At 38.1% G+C, this 19,560-nt stretch overlaps 1 long non-coding RNA gene across 1 annotated transcript in view; it reads left to right on the top strand.

Moving 5' to 3' along the window:
- Window positions 1-19,560, top strand: part of LOC132362195 (uncharacterized) — a 509,367-nt gene that overhangs the window by 220,100 nt on the left and 269,707 nt on the right. The gene's annotated exons all lie outside the window — the stretch shown is intronic.

Genomic DNA, 19,560 nt, shown 5'->3' with positions numbered 1-19,560 from the left:
TCATAAACATGCCAACATCTTCCTGTGTCTTTCTTTCAGGGGGCATTCTCTGGGCTCAGGAGCATGCCCTGCCCCTGCACAGGTCAGATTGGGAGTAACTGAAATATAATGCCTTGGAGTGATCCTCAACCATTGAGGGTCGGTGGATAAATACTCTACTTCCTTGCCTTTCATTGAGATAATTCTAAGTTGTGTTCCATGCAGCCTCTCAGGAGGCTTCCAGAATGATTGAGACCCAGCTGTTCATAGAGTAGGGTGATCAACTGATCCCAGATTTCTTGGAACTGTCCCAGTTTTAGCATAGAAAGTCCTGTGTCCTGGGAAGCCCCTCAATCCTGGTAAACTGGGATAGTTGACCATTCTACCATAGAGGTAACTGGCTAGTCAGTGTACTCTTTATTGGTTTTTCTCCCTTCCCTGTCTCACTTCCCCATTTTCTCACAGTGATTTCTGGGATCATCTCCTAAATAAACTACTGCATACTTGGAATTATGTATTTTTTTCAATACCTTTCATCTGCAGTAGATTCTAAGTTGTTAGGGTAGGAGCCCTGTTTTACACAATACTGTCTGTCCACAGCATCTAACACAGTGTGTGAAGCATAGTTCATATTCAGTAAACATTAGCCAAATGAATGGACCCTGTATCATTAACCAAGCAGTTTTAATAGACATTATTTACTTCTGCTTGTCAATATCAGCCTATATATTCCTCTTAAGTTTCCATAGATATCTGCCAGTCACATTGATCAAGTTGTAGGTCAATAGGAGTAGTTTTACAAAAATGATGTATTATTGAAATCTTTTACATCTTTTGATCATCTTACTATTATTCATCCCAACACAGGAGTTTTTAAAAATAGAAATGGAATAATGACAAAAATCAATACCTGAGTAGCGTTAGCTAGATTAAGTGCTTTGGTGCACTTTTTCTGTTAATCCTCAGAGCGACCTTGTCATTTTATATGTTTATTCCTAGTTTACAGAAAGTCAAGGCTTAGTATTCTTTGCTCATAATCACACAGCCAAGCAGGGGCCATGTTTCTCACCACCACCCCATGCCTTTCTCATTGCATTATGGGATTCACTGTAACTAGCCAGTAGGTTCTCTCTGAAACTCACCTGCACTCATAGAATTCTATGGAAAGCAAATTCTGGAGACAAAAACACATGGGCCACGATGGGTTGGCTTTTGGGGGTAGTCCTTCACAGCATTTTTTTTTTTCAAATCTATTAAATCCTCCTGACAATAGCATCGTTTGCTGTAGTTTTCTCCTAAGTGAATGCTGTACTTCCTCTTGAACACTTGAGAGATTGCAGATCTTTGTCATTCGGTATCATTTAATTTCCTGAATAAAGAAACAAAAAAATGCAGGAGGTTTAAGTGTACATTTATAGTTGGTTTTAATTTCCTGTTTGCCCTTGTAATTGTGGTTTTCCTTATTTTGCTTGTGAAAAATATAATAGTGTTTGAAATATATTTTGTGTGGATTTTCTCATCTTAAAAGAGCGAGCAATTGTATACAAGACAATAGTGTCAACAGATAATTTCCCTTATTAATTACTTTTTAGGTTACTTATGTGCTTAAATTTGGTTACAACACATTTTTACACTGATATATGTGAGACAGAAGGAGAATGTACAGCTAAAATCCCCTGAGTTTTTTTGCTGCCAATGTTGATTGTGAAGTTAAAGAAAAATTAAAATGGTTAAGAATGTTTCAGATGTTAATTTCCAAATGCATTACCTTTATTTTCTTTTTCAATTTTAAAGGTAATATGCACTTATAAAAAAAAATAGAGAGGCATTCCCCTTTATAACCCCTTCTGTATCATCTCTAACACTTCTACCCCTAAGCCATCTGCCTCCCCAGTGGTAACCATGCTAATAGTTTGATATGTGTGTGTGTGTGTGTGTGTGTGTGTGTGTGTGTGTGTGTATGTATTTCCAGAAAGAGAGAGGAAAATAACAGATATAGAACACAATACCCATGCTTTTTTAATTTAATTTTTTTTGCTTATTGGTATATCATAAACATCTTTCCTTACCAGTAAATATAGATCAAACTCATGCTTTTTAAATAGCTTCACAATGTTTCATAGAATGCTTATACTGTAATTTACTTAATCATTCTCCTATTTACAGATATTTTGACAGATATATTGACAGATATTTCCAACATTTCTCTATTACATAGTATTCTACAGAGAGCATCCTCATAGTTCTTTCTTTGTGCTCCTATGTGGATTACTCTAAGAGAGAGTCTTAGAAGAATGCCTTGTTCACAGGGTATGCATTTTAGAAATATTGATAGTCTATTTCATTACCCTAAAAAGGTCTGTAAGAATGTGTGTTCTTACCACACAGTATATGAGTCTGATCATTTCCTTACACCCTCAAAAGCATGAATATTATGAACTGGCTTTTCTTGGTTTCCTGTGAAAGCAGGTCCCCAGGCAAGTATGTGCAGATGAAAAAAACAGCTGAAACATTGAAAAAAACAATTCATAATTCTAAGTAGAATGATGAGTGTTGAAATCAGACAGTTTTTTCCTACTAAAAGCCCTGCATCTTGACTACATCTTTAAAACATGGAATTTATTCAAGCCATAAAATTAGAGAAGCTTTCTTCCAACTCTTTAGTTCTATGAGTGATTACCTTCAACTTTGTGTTATCAGGGAAGTTTTAAAAGAGGGGGACTTCTGAGTTGATCTTTGAAGAATGATTGAGATTCCTCTAGGAGGGAAGAGGGACGTGGCTTTTCCAGGCTGTGAGAAGTATGCAGTTTTTTCTGGAAAGTAGACACGGGCGGAAGGATAAAAGGGGTGTTGAAACTGGAAGATCACAGTCAGACGTTATCAGTAGCCGAACTCTCTGTCCCAGTCTCAACCTTCACCCTCTCTTATCCCAGCACTAAATAAAGTTGGAGATACTGGAAGAACTGATTCTACTTATACTTAGGTGGTCTCTTACAAACAGCTGTGAGTGAAGAATAACTGATACATCCTCCTAACCCCCAAATTCTGACCTCAAATCTGTTGCAATGACTGAAATTTCCATCATTAGGATTATGGTTTCAATTTAAGACATAGAAGTCACTCTTTTAAAGATATTCATAAAATTGGTGAAGACAATTGGGTCGGTGACAAAGAGGATAACACTTTACGATGAATTCACTTATTGGAGTTAAGTTAGAAGATTTTGGGGATTTTTTAGATATGAAAGAGAAAAAGTGCCAGTGGGCTGAAGCAGTGGTCCCTGGCCTGTAATTCCTGAACTCATTGGAGTCTAAGAATTTCAGGATCCATTGGAATAATGATGTTGATAATAATAACAATAGTAATATCAATGATTTCAATAGTGCAACAGCAATAACAGAAATGACAGAAAATTATAATTTGTTGAGTGTATGTTGGGCCTCTGTTTTACATACTTTAATTCCCCCTCATGACACCCTGTGGGGTTTTACATACTTTAATTCCCCCTCATGACACCCCGTGGGGTTGACTATATTTTTCTAACCTTACAGATGAGGGAACTGAGACTTGCAGAGGTTAAGCAATTTGTTGGAAGATCACAAAAGCTAGTAAACTAAACTCTGAACTTCTGTTAGTGTGACTCGAAAACCCATGACTTGAGGACACCAAGTTACCAAGGTGGTAACCAAAGCAAACACTGCTTACATCACATCTTTATGTACATTCAGGCCTGGGTACAGAAGAGGATCAGCCTGAGCAAAGGGCAGGTAGTGGCATAGCCATGACTCTGGTCCCTTTCTGTGGCCACTGTTGGTTGTCGATGAGTTATGGGTACCTGGGAACATGCTGGCTCTATACCAGTTTTCTCTCTCTTTGGAATTCATATGGTGGGTTATGATCTGCAATGATTTTCCTGGTCTTGTGTGCCCTACTCATGACTGCTGCTGAAAGCTTACCTATCCTTGCTAGTGTATTGCCATGTCTAAACAACAGGACAGAAGAAGAGACTCTGAAATGCTGCTAATTAGGGCATTTCAGAAACAGGTATATTTCAGTCTATATTGCACGAAATGTCTCCTGTTGCAATTCGAAGTTGTTCAGTGTGGTGGAAATAGAGAATTGTTCCTTTATAATCTATAATCTATATATACAGTACTTGAAAAAAATGAAATCCTGTCTCTATTTTTCTAAATAAGTCACATTCTTGGCTCTTACCTGCAGGCCCTATTTCCACCCCTGTAGTTATATATGTATCATATTCCTAGAATGCTTGTTTTAAATGCAAATTCTTGGGTCTTCTCAAGCATCCTCAAGGATCAATAAAACTAAAAGCTGGTTCTTTGAGAAGATAAACAAAACTGATAAACCACTAGCTAGATTCATCAAGAAAAAAAGGGATAAGACTCAAATCAACAGAATTAGAAATGAAAAAGAGGAAGTAACAACTGACCCTGCAGAAATACAAAGAATCATGAGGGATTACTACAAGCAACTATATGACAATAATATGGACAGCCTGGAAGAAATGGACAAATTCTTAGAAAAGCACAACCTTCTGAGACTGACCCAGAAAGAAATCGAAAATATGAACAGACCAATCACAAGCACTGAAATTGAAACTGTGATTAAAAATCTTCCAACAAACCAAAGCCCAGGACCAGATGGCTTCACAGGCGAATTCTATCAAACATTTAGAGAAGAGCTTACACCTGTCCTTCTCAAACTCTTCCAAAATATAGCAGAGGAAGGAGCACTCCCAAACTCATTCTATGAGGCCAGCATCACCCTGACACCAAAACCAGAGAAAGATGTCACAAAAAAAGAAAACTACAGGCCATTATCACTGATGAACATACATGGAAAAATCCTCAACAAAATACTAGCAAACAGAATCCAACAGCACTTTAAAAGGATCATACACCATGATCAAGTGGGGTTTATCTCAGGAATGCAAGGATTCTTCAGTATATGCAGATCAATCAATGTGATACACTATATTAACAAAATGAAGGATAAAACCATATAATAATCTCAATAGAGGCACAAAAAGTTTTTGACAAAATTCAACACCCCTTTATGTTAAAAACTCTTCTGAAAGTAGACATAGAGGGAACTTACCTCAACATAATAAAGCCATGTATGACAAACCCACAGCCAACATCATTCTCAATGGTAAAAAACTGAAACCATTTCCTCTAAAATCAGGTACAAGACAAGGATGCCCACTCTCACCACTATTATCCAACATAGTTTTGGAAGTTTTAGCCACAGCAGTCGAGTAATCAGAGAAGAAAAAGAAATAAAAGGAACCCAAATTGGAAAAGAAGAAATAAAGCTGTTACTGTTTGCAGGTGACATGATACTATACATAGAGAATCCTAAAGATGCTACCAGAAAACTACTAGAGCTAATCAATGAATTTGGTAAAGTAGCAGGATACAAAATTAATGCACAGAAATCTCTTGCATTCCTATACACTAATGATGAAAAATCTGAAACAGAATTTAAGGAAACACTCCCATTTACCATTTCAACAAAAAGAATAAAATACCTAGGAATAAACCTACCTAAGGAGAAAAAAGACATGTATGCAGAAAACTATTAAGACACTGATGAAAGAAATTAAAGATGATACAAACAGATGGAGAGATATACCACGTTCTTGGATTGGAAGAATCAACATTGTGAAAATGACAATACAGCCCAAAGCAATTTACAGATTCAAAGCAATCCTTATCAAACTACCAACAGCATTTTTCACAGATCTAGAACAAAACATTTCACAATTTGTATGGAAGCACAAAAGACCCCGAATAGCCCAAGAAATCTTGAGAAAGAAAAACGGAGGTGGAGGAATCAGGCTTCTGGACTTCAGACTATACTACAAAGCTACAGTAATCAAGACAGTATGGTACTGGCACAAAAACAGAAATGTAGATCAATGGAATAGGATAGAAAGCCCAGAGATAAACCCACGCACATATGGTCACCTTATCTTTGAGAAAGGAGGCAAGAATATACAATGGAGAAAAGACCACCTCTTCAATAACTGGTGCTGGGAAAACTGGACAGCTACATATAAAAGAATGAAATTAGGACACATCCTGACACCATACACAAAAATAAACTCAAAATGGATAAAAGACCTAAATATAAGGCCAGACACTATAAAACACATAGAGGAAAATGTAGGCAGAACACTCTTTGACATAAATCACAGAGAGATCCTTTTTGGACCACCTCTTAGAGAAATAGAAATAAAAACAAAAATAAACAAATGGGACCTAATGAAACTTCAAAGCTTTTGCACAGCAAAGGAAACCATAAACAAGACGAAAAGACAACCCTCAGAATGGGAGAAAATATTTGGAAATGAAGCAACTGACAAAGAATTAATCTGCAAAATATAGAAGCAGCTCATGCAGCTCAATATCAAAGAAACAAACAACCCAATCCAAAAATGGGCAGAAGATCTAAATAGACATTTCTCCAAAGGAGATATACGGATTGCCAACAAACACATGAAAGGGTGCTCAACATCACTAATCATTAGAGAAGTGCAAATCAGAACTACAATGAGGTATCACCTCACACCTGTCGGAATGGCCGTCATCAAAACATCTACAAACAATAAATGCTCGAGAGGGTGTGGAGGAAAGGGAACCCTCCTGCACTGTTGGTGGGAGTGTAAATTGATACAGCTACTATGGAGAACAGTATGGAGGTTCCTTAAAGAACTAAAAATAGAACTACTGTATGACCCAGCAATCCCGCTACTGGGCATATACCCGGAGAAAACCATAATTCAAAAAGAGTCATGTAGCACAATGTTCATTGCAGCACTATTTACAATAGCCGGGACATGGAAGCAACCTAGGTGTCCATCGACAGATGAATGGATAAAGAAGATTGGAACATATATACAATGGACTATTACTCAGCCATAGAAAGAAACGAAATTGAGTTATTTGTAGTGAGGTGGATGGACCTAGAGTCTGTCATACAGAGTGAGTTAAGTCAGAAAGAGAAAAATACTGTATGCTAACACATATATATGGAATCTAAAAAAAAAAGAAAAGAATGGTTCTGAAGAACCTAGGGGCAGGACAGGAATAAAGACGCAGCCGTAGAGAATGGACTTGAGGACACGGGGATTGGGAAGGGTAAGCTGGGACGAACTGAGAGAGTAGCATTGACATATATAGTCTACCAAATATAAAATAGATAGCTAGTGGGAAGCAGCTACATAGCACAGGGAGATCAGCTCGGTGCTTTGTGACCACCTAGAGGGGAGGGATAAGGATTGTGGGAGGGAGATGCAACAGGGAAGGGATATGGGGATATATGTATACATATAGCTGATTCACTTTTGTTATACAGCAGAAAGTACGACAACATTGTAAAGCAATTATACTCCAATAAAAATGTTAAAAAGTTAATTAAATAAGTAACCTGGTAAAAGATACCCAAGAGGTCAGGAAAGTTGACTCTGCTTCCTGTTATTGTTTTTTTCCCCCTGCTTAAAAGACTTTTTTTTCTTGGTTTGTTTCTACTTTGATAGTTACCTTTGGTTTGATAATTTGAAGATCTAATTACTTACTGTACATTGAACATAATTTGTGCATTCTGAGCATGCATGGACTCATTAAAGTGCCTTGTAATAATTCTCCTCCATGGATTCAATGATAGTTTGTGGTCCAGGCACTGGCGAGGATAGAAGGAAACCAAGCCAACCAAGGCCAGCAGGGCCCTTGGTTCTAGAAGCCTTCACTCTCCTTGAAACCATTCTCAGAGTCATTTTCCCCACTTCTTGCTTCACTTTGCCCCTGAGCCAGGCTGCACAGGGCAGTGCCCTGAAGATATACACTGTCCATGCCCCTGCTGGATGAATTTGGAGGTGAGGGCTAAGTTGTGTAATCTGCCTTCCTTGGACATCAAAAGAAGTGCTAGAATGAGAACTGACCTTCTCAGAACCTTACTCATGAGGGACATGGAAGCATAATCTTTCTAGATGTGAGCATCAGCACAGGTGAAAGGGGATGTTCACAAAGATCCCACAAAACCTCTACAGGGCCATATAGCACGGATGAACTAAATAGTGCATACATAATTCTATTTGAATTCATTTAAACAGGAGCCTAGTAAGAAGGACAATAAAATATTAAAAAGCCATGCTGACTGCACTCTCTTTTCAGGCTAGTGATAGTCATTGGCACGACATTCATCTTTGCTAAGAATACCATTTGCTAATCACGGCCAAGATTATTGAACTCCTACCATGTGATAGCCATTTTTAAGCCTCACAACAATCCCTAGTGGTAGTTTCCTCCTATCTTTTCCCTTTTACAGATGAGGAAGTTGAAGCTTGGCAATATTAACTCTTCTTAGATCACACAACCAGCAGGGGTGGGCCTGATTCTGATCCAGGCTGTCCAACTTCAGAGTTTATGCCCCTACCCACAGTGTATGTTATCTCCTCAGGAAGGAGAACTGGAGAAACATGCAAGCAGATAAATGTGAATGAATAGTTCTGAATTGTTTTCATAGGATTATTTGAGAAACTGGTTGACTGCCATGATTTCGGAGCTGGTAGATAGAAGTTTAGGGCCCTGAAAGCTAAAGAATCCTCCTTTCCAGAATCTTTTATTTGCAGCTGGGGAAAGTAAGTTGCATTGCCAAATGCTGCCCATTCCTTAACTTTCCAGAGCTCAGTGAATAGGCGACATTTATTCATTTGATTTCCAGAAGACTAGAATGGCCCAAGATGTTTTGTTATTCCATAGTACTTGGTATTTTGCCAATTACCCCCTAATCTGTTATGTATTTTGTGTTGGCCCTGTCTTAGTATTATCTTGCTGGGTAAGAAATGGAGTGGGAATAAATGTACTTTATTACTGAGATGTCCTACTGCCCATGTAGGAGAACATCATCTGTGACTATATCATGATTGGTTTCCTCAGTGGATGCTTATATATCCTTTAGACTCACACAGCATTTATTCATCCCTTCTCATTCTACGTACTTATCATTGGTTTGCCTTTCCTTGATCATGTGTTTCCTGTTTAGCCATGATGAAATTACTGCTTGCACCTCCTGTTCAACCCCTGAAATTTAATCTGTTAGAACAATGTTTACATTTCCTGTTTGTTTTTTTTCTTAAATCAACTCTGTATAATTATATATTTAGCCTTTGCCCAGTGGAGGGGGTTGTGTGACATCTACCCCAGCTAAACTTGGATGTTTTTATTTTCATTTCCTTATCTACCCATTGCTTTCAGAACAGATTTGGTCTGGACTTTCTTTCCTAACTTCTAAGCTGGGTAATATATCAAAATGTCATTCATTTTTGAACTCCAGATGTTCCAAACCCTCCTTGGCAGGTGCTTAATAAATACTTGTTAAATGAATGAATTCAAGCTGGATTAAAGATTAGATTCTTCAGGTAAAGCACTTCATAATCAACTACCAGAGGGGACTTTTCCTACTGTTCAGTGTTTTGCGCTACCTTGGAGGTCTACCATGGTGCTGCCTTCCATGTATTGTTTTATGATGTTGATTTGCACAGGCCTGTATTGTGCAGTAGAGTCTAAGTGGTTATATTTGGCAAATAGGAGGGATCTTTAATTTGCTTTCAGTGATTCAAGTATGTTTTCATAACAACTCTTTTGTTTACTTCCTTGGTTTGTTTTTAATATCTTTTTTTTTTTTTTGAGGCTTGATCAGAGACTAGACTGTCACATCTTAGATATTTGAATTTTTATACAACTTCTCGTTTTATGCATATCATTTGGTCATTTGCCTGTGCAAGTGGAAGAGCCAACTTTATAATTACCTGTATATAAGTATGTGGGCCAATTTTGAACATATATTTTGGAGGTGCTACTAATAAGAGTAGAACTAAATTCCATGGATTTTAATATATCTGACACTTTTTAGAAATATTCAGGGAAAAATGTTAGCCAAAATAGTTGACTAAATTGACTAATGAATTTTAGTCCAAATGTGCAGTTTGTAGATGCAGCCTGAAAGAGCTAAAATTAACATACTAAGGTTGAAAAAAACTCTGAAGGAATAACTTCACTGATTTATCTTTCCTTGATTAGAGTCTTCTGGATGGTTATGTGAATGAAGTTAGTGTTCTTTCAGTGTGTAGTAGGATTTATTTGTTCAATGTTTATTCCTGTGCAAACCATTAATTATGAGTGGTAAAGAAAGTGGGCATGTCTTATCAGTGGCTACTGAGTGCTAGAGAGGCATCCTCGGTCCATGCAGACATAATCTCAATTATCTCCTAGTTCTCCTTGTTAATCTTGCACAGGATGAAAAGTTGAGAATTTTTTAAGTATTCCAATAAACAGTTTCCATGACAGTTGGATTAGAAAGAATATTGTCCTGGGAATCCAGAAATCTGGATTTTTAGGTTCTTTTCTGTACTAACAAGCTATGTGATCTTAGAACACCTTTTCACCTCAGGCCCCCATTTACTTACCTGTTAAGATAAAATAAAGGTTGAACTAAATGACCTCTCATGATGCTTCTAGCACGGACATGTAATGAGTTAAATCTATTTTACTTATATCCCTGAGTCTGGAAAGGTATCTTCTTGAGCAATGGAAAATTGAGCTACTCTTTATGTAGCAAAAGTGAACCTGGGGCTGTCCATTGCCTTTAATCCAATCAGTAAACCCTCAACACTGGTTACTGGGAGCATAAAAGATAAAGTAGCTAATAATGGTGCAATAACCATAACAGTGTGATTAATGATCAATTACTAAGTTCCAGGCAATATGTTGTTTTCAGATATTATCTTATTTATTCTTACCACAATCCTGTGACGTAGATTTTACATGTGAGAAAATTGAGGGCTAGAGTGTTTAATAACTTGCTGAAGAGCTTGAGCCTGGTAATTGTCTGAATCAGGATTCAAATCCAAGTTTTGCTTGGTTCTAACAGCCAATCTTGATCTTCTAAGCTCTACCTCCTCTATCTGCAAAACTCACTCTCCTTATACTTAACAAATACTTACTGTAAGTTACCAGGTACCAGGCACTGCTCTAGAAGAGATGATGCGGATAGATTACAAAACAGAAAAAAAGTTTCCTTTATGCAGCTTATTCTAGCAAGAGAGGATAGTATCAGCAGATGTAATAAACAAACATGTTATTTGGTATTTTAGCAGGTGGTAAGTCTGTGAAAAAGAAAAAGCAGAGCTGGGTGAAGGGAGTTGGAAATGTGTGTGAATGGAATGGGGTGGGTTGCAATTTTGGGTTGGGAGTTCAGGGTGGGCATCACTGGGATGATAATTTTTGATCAAGGACCTGAGGGGGTGGGGTGAGGAAATTAGTTATATAAATAGCTGTTAGCAGAGCATTCTGGGTAGAGAGAACAGCAGGATCCTCAGTGGGGAATGCGCCTGGTTTTAGCAGTTCGGTTATTTATGACAGAGGAAATAACCGCAATAAAGAGAACATTGAGAACCTAATTTAGACACTTCCATTCCTGCTCATGGTTATTTATTTATCTTATAAGCAGGTTGACTTTTTTCTTTCTTATCAGTATGTTCCACCCTGCTTACCCAGAAGTCTACTTGAAAAGTTTCTTTCCCACAAGAGGCTTTTCAGTCTTTATTTTACTTTGCTCTAATGTAGCAGTTCTCAGAACTTTCTGATCTCCAGACACTTTTACACTCTTAAAAATTGTTGAGGACTCAGAGCTGTTGTTTACATGGACTATGTTTATTGACATACAATGTATTAGAAATTAAAACAAATTTAAAAAATATTGATTAATTTGTTAAAAATGATAAACCTGTTGCATGTTAATATAAATAACATATTTTCATGAAAAGTGACTGTTTCCAAAACCCCCAAAATAGTGAGAATAGTGGCATTATTTTACATTTTTGCAAATCTCCTTAATGGTTGGCTTGATAGAAGACAGCTGGATTCTCACACCTGCTTCTGTGTTTAATCTGTTGCACTATGTTGTTTGGGTTGCAGCACATGAAGAAAATCCGGCCTCACCCAGATATATAGTTGAAAGAGTGAGAAGTATTGTATTAACCTTTCAGATAACTGAGGATAGTCTTCCTTGACACTGCAAAATGGGCAAGTGGTACTATTTCTGAAGGGTTAATTGCAGTGTGGAATATGAAGCCCCTTCAATGAGCTTTTTATACTTTGTACACTCATCACGTGATGTCATAGTATTACTGTGAAAATAGTTTTGACTTTGAGACCCCTGAAGGGGTCTTGGGGACCACCGGAGTCCCCTGACCACACTCTGAAGCGTTAATAAGATGAAGAGAAAATGTCTGTGAAAACAGTTTGGAAATAATGATGTTGCATGAGGAAACCTTGAACTTAGAGAACTTTCTAATGCTTCTGTTTCAATGGCAGTCAGAAAGGACCACCAGGCAGGGAGGTTTTGTTGTCTCTTTGGGCTCTTTAGTTAAGGATGTAAGTCACTGCCACAGACAGCTAGCTGATGAGCCTATAACCTAGAGAATGGGGAGAAAGTTCTCTTATCCACCCCTTTCCACTACGGTCCCCACAGAGCTAGAAGTGAAGGGATCAGTCTAGTCCGTACCCTAGGGCAGTATTTCTTCAACTCTAACGTGCATCCGAGTCACCTGGAGATCATGTTAAAATGCAGATTTCAGTTTCTTTGGTCCAGAGTGGGACCTAGGATTCTGTATTTCTTCCCAGCTCCCAGGCGATGCTGCTGCTGTTTATCCATAGACCACACATTGAGTCGCAGGGATCTAGGGGTTAAATCAGTTCCTCTGAAGATGGGTTGACTCTGCACTTCTAGTTGATACAGTCCTACTAAGAACAGCCATGCCTGCTAAATTATGCATCATCAGATGATCAGGACAGATAGACCGTTGAATAAAAACATGGTCAATGCCACTCTTAGAGCAGTCCGGGGGGCCTTATCCATCACCTGTTATGATACTCAGTATCTTTGCTTAACCCACTGCCTAAAACCTTTGGTGGCCTCCTAATGACCTGAAAACATAATTCAAACTCTTTACCCTGCTTCATGAGACCCTTAATATCCTGGCTTCTTTGACCTTGACTTTGATCATTTCCCCTCATCCACTGTGGTACGGTCACAGTGACAGCATTTCAGTTCCAGAAGGTCCTTGAATTCTTAGTTCAGTTGGTAATGGCCTGTCAAGTAGGCTTTCTCTTCGTTTGCTTGGGATGCAGTATAAAGATACACACTCTAAAAAGAATTTTGGAAATAATTTAGTAAAAGCAATAAAGTTGTGGGAAAAATGAAATATTTTTGGATTTTAAAAGACAGCTATTCGGTCAACAAATATTTACTGCAGACTGACCATGTGCCAGGCATTATTTTAGGCATTTGAGTCCTGTCAGTGAACAAAACAAAGATTTCTACCCTCACAGAGCTTAGATTCCTTCATGAAAGACAGACAATAAACAGAGTAAGTAAATCACGTAGTACTGGTTATATGTAATATGTGCTATGGAAAAAACAGTAGAACAGAGAAAAAGGGGTTGAGGAAGAGGGGTCCAGATGGAAGAGAGAAGGTGACATTTGAGCAAAGACCAGGAGGATGTGGGAAGTTATCCCCATTCAGACGATGTTGGGGGAAGGGTCTTTGTGCCGGGCATGTGGGAGGCACAGGCAGGATGCCAGCCCAGGGTGACTGGAGCAGAGCAAGTGGGCAAAGTGTTCAGCAGGTAAAGAGATGTGTGTGTGTGTGTGTGTGTGTGTGTGTGTGTGTGTGTTCATCTATTTTAGATTTATATATCTATTTTTCAAAAGTTAATTATTGAGTACAGAACCATTAACTGTTTAAAGCTTGTTTTCCCTGGCTCCTGCTTTCTTAGGAATGTTAGGAAGAAGGTGTTTTAATCTTTAAAATTTCATAATCTGTAAAAACTTAAAGTGATTTCAATTGTGTACCGGCAGGAATGGAAGAGCAAAGCGAAAGGGGTTTCACTAAGATGACCCAGTCACTGATACTTTTGTTTCCTGCTTGCAGTGCAGGGCAGACAAGATTTAAGTAAATATTTAACATCTTTACCCACTTCCCCTCTCTAAAAGAGCTGCATCTGTCTCAGCAAAATGGAGAAGTCACTTTTATAGAGCCTCAGATTCCAGTCAAGGGAGACGTTTGGTAGTGGGGTTGTCCTCTCCTATGCAGGAAATGACTGCCCTAGTCTGATGAGGATCTCTGCTTTCTCTGTGTGATGGGCCATCCGGAGAGTAGAAGTGCCTGGTGCTGTGTTGAATGGTACATAAATGCTCCATAGGACACTGAACCAGCCGCTTAAGCATCACCTGGAAACTTGAAAGAAATGTAAATTCTCAGGTCTGGGGATAGGGGGTGGTGGGTGCTGGCGGCACACAGTATTTATAAATGAGTGAGGCCTCTGTCCTTCCCTCCGGAACAGAGGTTCTCAACCCTGGCTATACATTAGAATCCCTGAGGAATTTAAAAAAGCAAAACAAAATGAACAACCATGCCATGGCCTCTGTACCAGAGATTCCAATTTAATTAGTCTAGGGATAGGCCAAGGGCAAGGGCCACTGTATATTTCAAGTCTCCCTGAGTGATGCGGATGTGCAGAATCACTGTGGTAGAACATATTTCTCCACCTCAGCACTACTGACATTTTGAGCTGGGTGATTCTTTGTTGTGCGGTACTGTTTCGTGAATTACAGGATGTTTAGCCGCATCCCTGGCCTTTATCTGTGAGATGTCCATCAAACCCCTGCTCCAGTCTGTGACAACCAAAAACGTCTCCAGATATCTCCAGATGTTCCCAGGGGAGCAAAATTGTCCTAGTTGTGGACTGTTGCTCCACAGGAATAATTCTCAAAGTTTAGTGCAGAACTGCCCAGTAGAATTATAATACTAGTCTCGTGTAATTTAAAAATTTTTAGTTGCCACATGAAAATAAGCAAAATAAAACCTCACACCTGTCAGAATGGCTGTCATCAAAGAGACTGCAAATAAATGTTGGCAAGGATGTGGAGAAAGGGAACCCTTGTATACTATTGGTGGGAATGTAAATTGGTACAGCCACTATGGAAAACAATATGAAGGTTTCTCAAAAAACTAAAAATAGAATTACCATATGACCAGCAATTCCACACTTTGGTATATACCAAAGAAAATGAAAATACTAATTTGAAAAGATACATTCACCCCAGCGTTCATAGCAGTATTATTTACAATAGCCAAGATATGAAAGCAACCTAAGTGTCCTTCAGCAGATAAATGGATAAAGAAGATGTGGTGTATGTATACAATGGAATACTACTCAGCCACAAAAAAGAATGGCATTTTGACATTTGCAACAACATGGATGAATCTGGCGGGTACTGTGCTTAGTGAAATAAGTCAGACAGAGAAAGACAAATATTGTAAGTTATCACTTATATGTAGAATCTAAAAAATAAAGCAAATGAATGAATATAATAAAACAGAAACAGACTCACAGTTATAGAGAACAAACTAGTGGTTACCAGTGGAGAGAGAGATGAGGGAAGGGGCAAGTTAGGGGTAGGCGATTAAGAGGTACAAACTACTATGTATAAAATAAATAAGCTACAAGAATATATTGTACAGCACAGGGAATATAGCCAATGTTTTATGATAACTTTATTTTTTAATATTTTTTTTACATTTGTAACAATGACTTAATACTGTTGTTTGACCACCTCAGAGATACATAGAAGAGGGTAGTCTCTTGCCATTCTACTTGAGGGAATAAAGCAATACATTACTTAGGAGCTAACCCTTATCTGATTATCTCCATGTGAGGGAACTCCTGAAGGAGTCATCTCTAGTCGTAATGACCCCTAACATTGCTGCTCCAAGCTTGACAATACTTTGCTCTACGATCGTGTTTTTTTTTTTTTTTAAACATCTTTATTGGAGTATAACTGCTTTACAATGGTGTGTTAGTTTCTGCTTTATAACAGAGTGAGTCAGCTATAATATACATATATCCCCATATCTCCTCCATCTTGTGTTGCGCTCCCACCCTCCCTAGTGTATATATGTCCATGCCACTCTCTCACTTCGTCCCAGCTTACCCTTCTCCATCCCTATGTCCTCAAGTCCATTCTCTACGTCTGCATCTTTATTCCTGTCCTGCCCCTAGGTTCTTCAGAACCATTTTTTTTTCCTTTTTTTAGATTCCATGTATATGTGTTAGCATATGGTATTTGTTTTTCTCTTTCTGACTTACTTCACTCTGTATGACAGACTCTAGGTCCATCCAAGTCACTACAAATAACTCAGTTTTGTTTCTTTTTATGGCTGAGTAATATTCCATTGTATATATGTGCCACATCTTCTTTATCCATTCATCTGTCGATGGACACTTGCATGTCCTGGCTATTGTAAATAGAGCTGCAATGAACATTGGTACATGACTCTTTTTGAATTATGGTTTTCTCAGGGTATATGCCCAGTAGTGGGATTGCTGGGTCGTATGATAGTTCTATTTTTAGTCTTTTAAGGAACCTCCATACTGTTCTCCATAGTGGCTGTATCAATTTACATTCCTACCAACAGTGCAAGAGGGTTCCCTTTCCCTCTTGCACTGTTTTGGATCATCACGTTTTCATTGTCATTTATTTATAGGTATTTTTTCATTTCCTCTTTGATTTCTTCAGTGATCTCTTGGTTATTTAGTAGCATATTGTTTATTCTCCATGTGTTTATATTTTTTACAGTTGTTTTCCTGTAATTGATATCTAGTCTCATAGCGTTGTGGTTGAAAAGATACTTGGCACGATTTCAATTTTCTTAAATTTACCAAGGCTTGATTTGTGACCCAACATATGATCTATCCTGGAGAATGTTCCATGAGCACTTGAGAAGAAAGTGTATTCTTTTGCTTTTGGATGGAATGTCCTATAAATATCAATTAAGTCCATCTTGTTTAATGTATCATTTAAAGCTGTATTTCCTTATTTATTTTCATTTTGGATGATCTGTCCATTGGTGAAAGTGGGGTGTTAAAGTCCCCTACTATGATTGTGTTACTGTTGATTTCCCCTTTCATGGCTGTTAGTATTTGCCTTATGTACTGAGGTGCTCCTATGTTGGGTGCATAAATATTTAAAATTGTTATATCTTATTCTTGGATTGATCCCTTGATCGTTATGTAGTGTCCTTCTTTGTCTCTTGTAATAGTCTTTGTTTTAAAGTCTATTTTGTCTGATATGAGAATTGCTACTCCAGCTTTCTTTTGATTTCCGTTTGCATAGAATATCTTTTTCCATGCCCTCACTTTCAGTCTGTATGTGTCCCTAGGTCTGAAGTGGGTCTCTTGTAGACAGCATATATACGGGTCTTGTTTTTGTATCCATTCAGCCAGTGTGTGTCTTTTGTTTGGAGTGTTTAATCCGTTTACATTTAAGGTAGTTATCAATATTCATTGTTACCAATATTCATTGTTTATCTGAAAAATTAAAATTTATGTTCCTATTACCATTTCTTAATTGTTTTGGGTTTGTTTTTGTAGGTCTTTTCCTTCTCTTGTGTTTCCTGCCTAGAGAAGTTCCTTTAGCACTTGTTGTAAAGCTGGTTTGGTGGTGCTGAATTCTCTTAGCTTTTGCTTCTCTGTAAAGGTTTTAATTTCTCTGTCGAATTTAAACTAGATTCTTGCTGGGTAGAGTAATCTTGGCTGTAGGTTTTTCCCTTTCATCACTTTAAATATGTCTTGCCACTGCCTTCTGGCTTGCAGAGTTTCTGCTGAAAGATCAGCTGTTAACCTTATGGGGATTCCCTTGTATGTTATTTGTTGTTTTTTCCTTGCTGCTTTTAATACTTTTTCTTTGCATTTAATTTTTGACAGTTTGATTAATATGTGTCTTGGCTGGTTTCTCCTTGGATTTATCCTGTATGGGACTCTCTGTGCTTCCAGGACTTGATTAACTATTTCCTTTCCCATATTAGGGAAGTGTTCAACTATAATCTCTTCAAATATTTTCTCAGACCCTTTCTTTTTCTCTTCTTCTTCTGGGACCTCTATAATTCAAATGTTGGTGCATTTAATGTTGTCCCAGATGTCTCTGAGACTGTCCTCAATTCTTTTCATTCCGTTTTCTTTATTCTGCTCTGTGGTAGTTATTTCCACTATTTTATCTTCCAGGTAACTTATCCGTTCTTCTGCCTCAGTTATTCTATTGATTCCATCTAGAGAACTTTTAATTTCATTCATTGTGTTGTTCATCATTGTTTGTTTGCTCTTTAGTTCTTCTAGGTCCTTGTTAAACGTTTCTTGTATTTTCTCCATTCTATTTCTAAGATTTTGGATCATCTTTACTATCATTACTCTGAATTCTTTTTCAGGTAGACTGCCTATTTCCTCCTCATTTGTTTGGGCCGATGGGTTTTTGCCTTGCTCTTTCATCTGCTGTGTGTTTCTCTGTCTTCTCAGTTTGCTCAACTTACTGTGTTTGGGGTCTCCTTTTCGCAGGCTGCAGGTTCGTAGTTCCTGTTGTTTTTGGTGTCTGCTCCCAGTGGCTACGGTTGGTTCAGTGGCTTGTGTAGGCTTCCTGGTGGAGGGGACTGTTGCCTGTGTTCTGGTGGATGAGGCTGGATCTTGTCTTTCTGGTGGGCAGGGCCACGTCCGGTGGTGTGTTTTGGGGTGTCTGTGACCTTACTATGATTTTAGGCAGCCTCTCTGCTAATGGGTGTGGTTGTGTTCCTGTCTTGCTAGTTGTTTGGCATGGGGTGTCCAGCACTGTAGCTTGCTGGTCTTTGCATGGAGCTGGGTCTTAGTGTTGAGATGGACATGTCTGGGAGAGCTTTCTTCGTTTGATATTACGTGGAGTTGGGATGTCTCAGGTGGACCAATGTCCTGAACTTGGCTCTCCCACCTCAGAGGCACAGGCCTGACACCTGGCCAGAGCACCAGGACCCTGTCAGCCACAAGGCTCAGAAGAAAAGGGAGACAGAAAGAAAGAAAGAAAGAAAGAAAAAAAAGTAAAATAAATTTATTAAAATTAAAAAAAATTATTAAAAATAAAAATATTGAAAATTAATAATAAAAAAGAAAGAAAGAAGAGAGCAACCAAACCAAAAAGAAAATCTACCAATGGTTGCCAATTTCCATTGTTTATCTGAAAAATTAAAATTTAACTGGGCACGCTGTATTTTAACATTTTAACTGGCACCTCTAGACTTCGCCGTCAAGTAGGAAAATATCTTGGGGATTTTGGTGAACTTCAGCTGGTCCCTGAAATAAATAAGGTTAATGACAAAAAAAAAAAATCCACCAATGATAACAAGCACTAAAAATTATACAAAAAAAAAGGACCGACAGAACCCTAGGACAAATGGTAAAAGCAAAGCTGTACAGACAGAATCACACAAAGAAGCATACACATACATACTCACAAAAAGAGAAAAAGGGGGAAAAATATATATCTGTATATAAAAAAAAAGGAAGAGAGCAACCAAATCAATAAACAAATATACCAATGGTAATAAACTCTAAATACTAAACTAAGGTAAATATAAAACCAGAAACAAATTAGACAGCAAACCCCAAGTCTACAGTTGCTCCCAAAGTCCACCAC

This window comes from Balaenoptera ricei, chromosome 3 (assembly GCF_028023285.1).
Source record: "Balaenoptera ricei isolate mBalRic1 chromosome 3, mBalRic1.hap2, whole genome shotgun sequence".
NCBI lineage: Eukaryota > Metazoa > Chordata > Mammalia > Artiodactyla > Balaenopteridae > Balaenoptera > Balaenoptera ricei.
Note: the sequence above shows the minus strand (reverse complement) of the source record. Positions and strands in the feature narration are given on the sequence as shown.